This window comes from Mus pahari, chromosome 3 (assembly GCF_900095145.1).
Source record: "Mus pahari chromosome 3, PAHARI_EIJ_v1.1, whole genome shotgun sequence".
In the NCBI taxonomy this organism is placed as follows: Eukaryota; Metazoa; Chordata; class Mammalia; order Rodentia; family Muridae; genus Mus; species Mus pahari.
In genome coordinates this window covers 74,174,889-74,184,836 of record NC_034592.1, presented here as the reverse complement: position 1 = coordinate 74,184,836, position 9,948 = coordinate 74,174,889, and positions in this window count along the sequence as shown.

Sequence of the window (9,948 nt, the reverse complement as noted above, 5' to 3'; positions counted from 1 at the left end):
GATATCAAATTAATGGAAATACAAACTTAAGATTTTACAGTTCTAGTTTCTTTATAAAACCTTTTCCCACACTAGCAGTGAGGCCCACTTTTTCTACCCCATAATCCTTGGTTCTCTGGAAATCGTGCTTCCTTGACTATCAGCTAGGTATTGTTCCTTCCTATGTATTCTATACCCTTCATGATCTGAACCACTGTGTAAACATAACTCTGTCTCACCCCATAGGTGTTCTAGCCATTCTTGGATCTCTTCATAATTCTTACCATATTGCCCAGCTCCCTCTAGAACTCCCATATGCTTCCCAATCCTAAATATTCTAACTCCTTATCTATTCATGGTAGGTTCTGTATCTAAAGAATACATAGGCATCCTAAATATATAGTCAGCTTTATATCCTGCTCTTAGTGAGTAGGATACAGAAAAGTCTGATAGTTCACCTTTATTTAATAAATCTAAGAAGATGCAGATTATAATTGATGTCAAGTAATTATTTTGTAGGAGCATACAAATATAAAATTTACTTATGAATAATATATATTTATGGAGTTCAGTGGCCAGATACCTTCCCATACCTACAGCCTGTGTGCCTTCCAGAAGGTCCACAGTAACCAAAGATACAGGTGAAAATCTCTCTCAGATACCCAAGCCAGCTGGGACAAGCACAGGGCCCAGTTGACTAGCAACCCATTCCCCTTGTCCCCTTGAGTTCCACCTTTTTTCTTGTCTGCTTCCTACCCTGGGCCAGATAAGTAGCTTAATACCCACCCACACTCTACAGCCTTCTTGCCTCCAAGGAGGTCAGCAGTAACCAAAGACACAGAGCCCAGTTGATATGAAGCCTACCTACCCTGCCAAGCTCCACCTTCCTACTGATCTGCTTCTCTGCCCAAGTCAGATCAACAGGCCCTATACTCTCACACACAACAGCCTGTTGCCTCCTAGGAGGTCTGAAGTAACAAGGCACACAGGCTACTTGCCTCACAGGAGCTCTGTAGTAACCAGGGACACAAGAGGCCTGCTCTAACCAGAGACACAAGAAGCCCACCCTATCCAGAGACAGTAGCCTGCCTCCAAGGAGGCCAGTTCTAATTAGAGTTACCCCAGTTAGTTAACACCAGAGATAACCAGAGGACTAGAGTCAAGCACAAGATCATAATTGACAGCACCAAATGCAATTTGATACCACCACAACCCAGTTTTCTCACCACAGCAATCCCTGGATATTCTAACATGACTGAATAGGAAGATAATGACCTAAAATTGCATCTCAAGAAAATAATAGAGACCTTTTCAAAGGCTATAAAGAACTTGGGATAGCATTTGAAATGTAAATAAAGAAAATAATAATAGAAAAGATTTTAATAAAATAATTTATTAAATCTTTTAATAAAAAGATTTATTTATTTAAAGTAAAAAAAAAAAAACAAAAACAAAAAGAACTCCCTTAAAGAAAAACAGGAAAACACAGGTAAACAGATAGTAGCCCTTAAAAAGGAAACAAATAAATTCCTTAAAGAAATACAGGAAAACACAATCAAGCAGGTGAAAGATTGAACAAAGTGGTCCAAGAACAAAAAATGTGAATAGAAACAATGAAGAAAATACAAAGAGAGGCAACACCCAAAATGGACAACTTAGGAAATAGATTAGGAGCTACAGATACAAGCATAACCAATACAATACAAGAGATAGAAGAGATAATTTCAGGCATAGAAGATACCATAGATAATATTGACACACATGTCAAAGGAAATGCAAAGTGTAAAATATCCTAACCCCAAACATCCAGGAAATTTCAGACACAATCAACAGATCAAACCTATGAATAATGGGAATAGAGGAGCATAAAGTATCTCAGCTCAAAAGGCCGGAAAACATCTTCAACAAAATCATAGAAAACTTCCCTAACCCAAAGAAAAAGATGATCATAAATGGACAAGAAGCCTACAAAACACCAAATTGATTGGAACAGAAAAGGAAATCCTTCCATCACACAATAATCAGAACACTAAATGCACAGAACAACAATAACAGCAAAAAATTAAAAGCTGTAAGAGAAGAAGGCAGACCTATCAGGATTACATCAGACTTTGAAACTCAGAAAACCAGAAGATCCTGGACAGATGTCAACCAGACCCAAAGAGAACATAAATGCCAGCCCAGGATACTATATTCAACAAAACTCTCTCAATCACCATAGATGAAGAAACCAAGATATTCCATTAAAAAAATTTAAACAATATCTTTCTACTAATCCAGCCCTATAGAGAATACTGAAATTAAATCTCTAATATAAGGAGTGTAACTACAGACAAGAAAAGATAAGAAATTAAACATCTCAACAAACCCAACAGGAGAGAATTACACACATATAACATCTCCAACAACAAACATAATATGAAATATCATTCATCTATTTTTAATATTTCTCAACAGCGATGGACCCAATACCCCAATAAAAAGACATAAACTAAGAGACTGAACACATAAGCAGGATCCAGCCTTTGCTGCATACAGTAACACACCTTAATGACAAAAACAGACACTATCTCAGAGTAAAATGCTGAAAAAAATTTACCAAGCAAATAGTCTGAAGAAACAAATGGGAATTACCATAATGTACAAAAAAATAAATTTTCAACCACAAGTTATCAAACAAGATGGAGAAGGACACTTTATAGTCGTCAAAGGAAAAAATCTACCAGATGGAAGACTGAGTTCTGAATATCTTTGTCCTAAATGCAAGGACACCCAAATTTATAAAAGAAACTTTACTAAAGCTCAAAACACACATTGAACCTCGTAAAATAATACTGGGAACTTCAACACCTACTGTGACCAATGGACAGATCATGGAAACAGAAACTAACCATAGACACAGTGAAACTAAGAGAAGTTATGAACCAAATGGATTTAACAGATATATGCAGAACACATCATTCCAAAGCAAAAAATATATACCTTCTTCTTAGCATCTCATGGTATCTTTTCCAAAACTGATTATATAATCAGTCATAAAACAAGCCTCAACTAATCCAAGAAGATTAAAATAATCCCATGCATCCTATCAGATCACCACAGACCAAAGCTAGACTTCCACAATAACAAAAACAACAGAAATCTCACACATGTACCCATGGAAACTGAACAACTCTCTACTCAATGATAACTTGGTCAGGGAAGAAATAAAGAAAAAATTTAGACTTCCTAGAAGTCAATGAAAATGAAGAACTCTACACCCAAACTTATGGGACACGTTGAAATTAATGCTAAGAGGAAAATTGATAGCACTAAGTGCCCTTGTAAAGAAATTGGAGAGATCCTTCACTAGCAACTTCATAATATTTCTGAAAGAAGCACAAACACCCATGAGGAGTAGAGGGCAGGAAATAATCAATTCAGGATGGAAATAAAAATATTAGAAACAAATAGAATCATATAAAGAATCAACAAAACCAAAAGCTGGTTCTTTGAGAAAATCGATAAGATAGATAAACCCTTAGCCAAACTAAAGAATAGAGAGACAGTATCCAAATTAACAAAATCAGAAATGCAAAAGGTCACATAGTATCAGAAACTGAGGAAATTAAAAAAAAAATCATCAGATCTTATAACAAAAGCCTATATTCAACAAAACTGGAAAATATACCCTAAGGAAAACGAAGAGGTGATTAAAAACCTTCCAAACAAACAAACAAACAAACAAACAAAGCCCAAGGTCAGAGATGGATTTAGTGCAGAATTCATTCAGACCATCAGAGAAGAGCTAATATCAACACTTCTCAAATTATTCAATACAATTGAAACTGAAAAAACACTAAGTAATTGATTCTATGAAGTCACATTTACCTAAACCACACAAAGACCCAACAAAGAAAGAGAACTTCAGACCAATTTTGCTTATGAAGATTGATATAAAAATAATCAAAATCCTATCAAGCCGAATCCAAGAATAAGTCAAAATCAACACTCACAATGATCAAGCAGGCTTCATTGCAGGGATGCAGGGATGGTTCAATATACAAAAATTCATTAATGTAATACACTATGTAAACAAACTCAAAGAAAAAAATCACATGATTATCTCATTAGGTGCTGAAAAAGCATTTGACAAAATATAACACCCATTCATGTTATTACAGAGATCAGGAATTCAAGGCCCATACCTAATATAATAAGAGAAATATACAGAAAAACATCAGTCAATATCAAATTAAACGGAGACTTAATTTAAGCAATCCCACTAAAATCAGGGACAAGACAAGGCTGTCCAATCTCTCCATATCTATTCAATTTAAACTTGAAGTTATAGCTAGAGCAAGAAGACAACAACAGAGGATCAAGGGGTAAAAATTGGAAAAATAGAAGTCAAGGTATCACTATTTGTGGATAATATAATAGTATATATAAGCTAACCTCCAAGAAATCAAATAACCCCATTGAAAATATTTTTATGATGGGATGTTAAGTTTCAGATACAAAACTAAGAAATAAGCTTTCAGAATATAGAAATGCCAATTAAAAAAGAATTTTGAATGTCTAACAAGCACTTAAAGAAATGTTCAAAGTCCTTAGTCATCAGGGAAGTGCAAATCAAAATGACCCTGAGATTCTCACACCAATCCAAATGGCTAAGATCAAAAATTCAAGAGATAGCAAATCCTGGTAGGAAGTGGAGAAAGGAATACTCCTCCATTGCTGGAGGGATTGCAAATTGGTACAACCCTCTGGAAATCAATCTGGTAGTTCCTCAGAAAATTGGAAGTAGATACCCAAGAGATGCTCCATTATGCCACAGGAGCACATGCTCCACTATGTTCACAGTAGCCTTATTTGTAATTATCTGAAGCTGGAAACAACCAGAAGTCCCACAATAGAAAAATGGATACAGAAAATGTGGTTAATTTACACAATGGGATACTATTTGGTTATTAAGAATGAAGATATCATGAATTTTGCAGGCAAATGGATGGAACTAGAAAATATTATCCTGAGTGAGACAACTCATACTCAAAAGGCCGTGCATGGTATATACTCACTCATAAGTGGATATTAGCTAGGAAGCACAGAATACCTAGGATACGTCCCACAGAACTTAAGTTTAGCAAGCAGAAAGGCCCAAGTGAGGATATTTCAAGGAACCCTGTGCCTGGCAAACACAGAAGTGGATGCTCACAGTCAGCTATTGGATGGAACACAGGGCCCCTAATGGAGGAGCTAGAGAAAGTACCCAAGGAGCTGAAGGGGTCTGCAACCCATAGGTGGAACAACAATATGAACTAACCAGTACCCCCAGAGCTTGTGTCTCTAGCTGCATACATAGCAGAAGATGTCCTAGTCAGCCATCATTGGGAAGAGAGGCCCCTTGGTCTTGCAAACTTTATATGCTCCAGTACAGGGGAAGGCCAGGGACAAGAAGGGGGAGTGGGTGGGGAGGGGACGGTATAGGGAACTTTCGGGATAGCATTTGAAATGTAAAGATAATATCTAATAAAAAATCAATATAAAAAAAGAAGCAGGAAGAAAATAATTACTGGAGGACAGGGAGGGAAAAATCTGGGTAAGAGAGGTTAGTGGGAGAGAAAAAAGGGAACAGAATCTGGTAAGGGGGAGCAGGCAGGAGAGAAGCCCAGAGGGCCAGCAGAAAGAACTGAAATATTCAGCCTTAGCGGGTGGGGATCATTCTAGAAAGTACCAGAGACCTTGGAGGCGAGAGACTCTGAGGACTGTTTAGATTATGGTTAGTGGGAAAAGATGTGGCTAATCCTGTAGAGACTTGATGCCCCAGGGAGTGGGGAGGTTTGGTGGGATGGGGGCAAGCAACTTCTCTGAAACAGGGGGGGGGGAGGAGAAATGAGATGAGGAACTGTGGAAGAGGTGACTGGGAGATGGGACAATGGCTGGATTGAAAATAAGTAAAAAAATAAGAAATATAAAATAACAAAAATTAGAAAAAACTGATAAACAGCAACAACAATAAAAAAAGGAAAACAAAACCAAAACAACAAAATCCAAGTGATTTGTTATGGTAGAAAAATTTCCAGCAATTTAAGATTAGTAGACAATGTATTTGCTCAAAACAAAACCAAACAAAATATAAATCCTGAGTGATGATCAAAACAACAACAACCAAACAAGAAAGACTTTATGTTGCATTGAAATAATAGCAAGTATGATTCAATGGCAAGACCCAACCAATCAAAGAATCCAACCTGAGAGATAGGATGTTGTCCAAAAGGATAAAAATGTTAACTGACAGTGAAGCAAAAGGAAAAGCAGAAATTTGTCTTTGGAAGTAACTGCTCGAAAATTGCTTTCCTGTTATTATTACACAGAGTACAAGGCTACAGTAAGAATGTCAGGCTACACTGTCATCTCCAGCTGGAGGAAGAGCAGGCAGCATTGTATTTGTGGGGTTGGTTTTGAAGGAATGAAAGATATAAGATTGTGGGAGAGAGTCATAGAGCTGTTGCATTATTTTGCAAAGAAGCTGAAGTTAATCCATGTATATCATGGCTGGAGTCCATATACGTATTCACAGAAAATGACTACTTGAAACTGTGAAGGGAATGTCCAAGATGTAGTAGAGACATAGGGGTGCTGTAAATACCAAAGTCATAGGACATTCTCTAGTTATCTGCCTTTCAAGACTGGAGCCAACTAATGGGAGAGGTTGTTTGTTATTGGAAACAAATGTGAAGAGTCGGGGGAAGAGGTGATACAACACATGTTCCAGATGCTAGAGCCCTTGCTTTGCTCCACTTAGCTCTCATTGGCCTTTAGTGCTGTCATTACTATGTTTGACATCAAACAATCTTTGTAGAATTGGAATATTTACTCTGTGTTTCTGTGTGTATGAAATTTGTAAGTGCATTTTAATTTCATAGAATCCCAAAGTACTATTCCTTTGATCATTCCTTTCTGTTGGCTGTTCATACTGTCCATTGTCCCCACAGTGGCATATTTGCATCTGGAGGAGAAAATAATCACATGTTATACTTATCTCAGTTCATTCATTGTTAAAATATGGAGCTGTCAGATACAATTTTCTCATTGATACAACAGTGAAATAGCAGTTTGTGGGATAACCAATCACTTTCAGACTTGACTAGAAGCATTCTCAAGTACACATCCCTGATATTATAACCATTGGTAGAAATATGTGACTAGTGAGGTCACAGACTTTAGGGAGAATTTTTTTGCTTGTTTGGCTTTGTTTCTTTAGGTTTTTGTTGTTGTTGTTGTTGTTGTTGTTGTTTTGTTTTTATTGCTAAGTTAACAAAATGTCTAATTGCCTCTCAAATAATCATTTTTTTCTCCATAAACTAAACTTTCAGCTTCTTTTAGAATCTGGCAGAGGTTAATGCAGAGACTTTTAGCTCTTGTAAATACTGAGAATAAGTAATGATGGATGCTGCCTGTCTCTTAATGGGACAGGTAAAACAGCCTCTCCCAGTACTAGGAGCTATTTCAAAATAGAAGACGGAGTATAATGTAAAACAGGAAGGATACAGAAGTGTGTTATGAGACATGGTCTGGTGGATATGTAGTGGTCATTGAGCCAAGAAAAAAAAAAAAAAAAAAACACCAAATGTGGATATCTGAAAACAAAAAACAAAAACCAGAAACCTAGCATTTGCTCAGGACCTTCACCATTGTATCATGGAGCCCCACCTTTTACTACGGACTTATTGATCTCTCTGATGGGAGCATTTTATCTAAATTCTGCACAGATACTGCATTCCATATACTGTAAAATAGTATACATTTTTATTAAGATGGTGGCATATAAAAGCATTTATCCAGTAGAACGCTTTCCAAGTTAAATAAAATACAGCATGATTTTGGATAGACAAAGAAGCACTACACATACACAATTAAGAGAGAAGATATACAAATGGTATTCTGGATTCTCATGGGACCAGAAATTTTACAAATCCTGAGGGATCTAAGAATTAGTTTCACAGACTCATACACTCTGGTAGAAACCTCTTAAATTCCAGATGCACTCTGTAAAGATTTTTGGATTCTTCAGTTTTACTTGGTTTGCAACCAGGATGACTAGAGCACTCGAGTAGCAGAGGTAACGGCCCTCGCCTGCCCTCACTGCCAGAGGTGCTGTCCTGCTTCTCTTAGATGTGGAAGGACACGCTGGAAACAAACTGATAATCTTGACTACTACTGAGTGGACAATTGGCCACAGATTATAAAGGATGTCGGTCTTCACATTTTTCCCACAATTAACACATGGTGAGGCTTATGAAGCACATTATTTCACTTTCAGAGATGATTTTTAAATTGTGATAAAATGTAACATTTAATATCATCATGATCTATTCATTGTATAACTATTCTTGAGAGTAGCAATAATCCTGGTACTCATATTGCTTCCATTACAGAGATTGTATGATCAATGTCAGTGGTTCTGAAGTGAATAAAATGAGACCATAGGAAAGCACTTCACGATGAATAATTGTTCAAGTGATCACAGGGCTCATAAATGTTATTATAGTACAAACTCACTTCCTTCCTTTCCTCCTTCTTCTCTTATTCTATTCTTTCTTGCTTTCTTCTGTCCAAGGAAGTTCTATTTCATTCCTATTTTATTTCTCAAGTTTTACAATATTAAACATAGTTTACATGTTTCATTTTCAAGTGGGAACCAAACAACTCAGAAATATGATACAAGTCTAACTTTTATCTCTTCAAAAATCTTTCTTTTTCTGAATACATGTCAATTTATGTGTTCATAGACTCATAAATATAGCATTTGCATTTAAAGCTGGTATGATCTGAAGTTGTTTAAAGAATGCATATATTGAAACATGGTAATTAAAATGTTCTTACATACTTCATAGTTATTGATAGCAAATAAACAGGCTGTTTTCACAAGTACAAACTTACAACATAACACAGGAGAAGACACTAATGCTCAAAAAGTATGATTTAAATCACTGAGTGAATTCTTCTAATTTAATCTTGTCCACTTTATTTCTCTTAATTTTTAGTATCCAACTCAGATAGGTTTCAACTAAGTGTTTGAAACTCTGAACTGCTTTAGTGCTAGTATCTTTCTCTTTGAATGTAAACTGAATCACCAGGACATCATCCACTCTGTTTGACTTGAGAAAAAGAGAAGAGTCCTTTTGTTTCCATTTCAGAAACTCTATGACAAGTCAAAATGAGATGTTTAGGGAAATCTGGAGAGTAACAATTGGGAGAGAAAAAAAGAAACTAATCTTAAGAGTATGTATTTCCCACAGGACCATGAAAAGGCATTTTCTTAGAATAAATAAAGAAAATAATAATCTTAGATTAAAAATATGATTGCCTTATGGGGTTTAATATATATGACAATTTTAAGTAAGATTGTAATTTACTGTTATTTGTAAGACATTATTTATTTATATGCAATATATTTTAAAGCAATTGCTTATATTGATATCATGCTTCTCTGCCCTCTGACATCTTTGAGTGTTATGTCACAGTTAACAAAGACATCCCCTATCTGTTGGCCGATTATTGCTATAAATAACTTTTCTGGTAAAATGAACGGGAAGGAATTAGTGGGCAATGCACCTGGAAAAGCTAGCATCTTTCCAAGGTCATGCATGTCTCAAGATCACTGCTCAGGAGATGTTTCAGTGGTCACAGTTTCCCTTGTGAAAACACCCTGAGCCAGACCAGGAATTAGATCTATCATTTTTAAATGCATGGGTGCTTGATCAAAGAAGGTCATCGAATATTTAAGGAGAAACATAGAGACAATGAGTTGGTTCCTATATGAGAAAACAAATTTGAAATCAAAGCACATTGAAAGTGGGGAAAGTGTTGAGTTCATCATAATACCATTCATGAAAAGATGATAACAGATCAAAATAGTCAGCATGAGGTGTCTTGTTAAGTGAGCTCATTGCTTTCACCTTTTGGTAAAGCGGTGAATGGTCT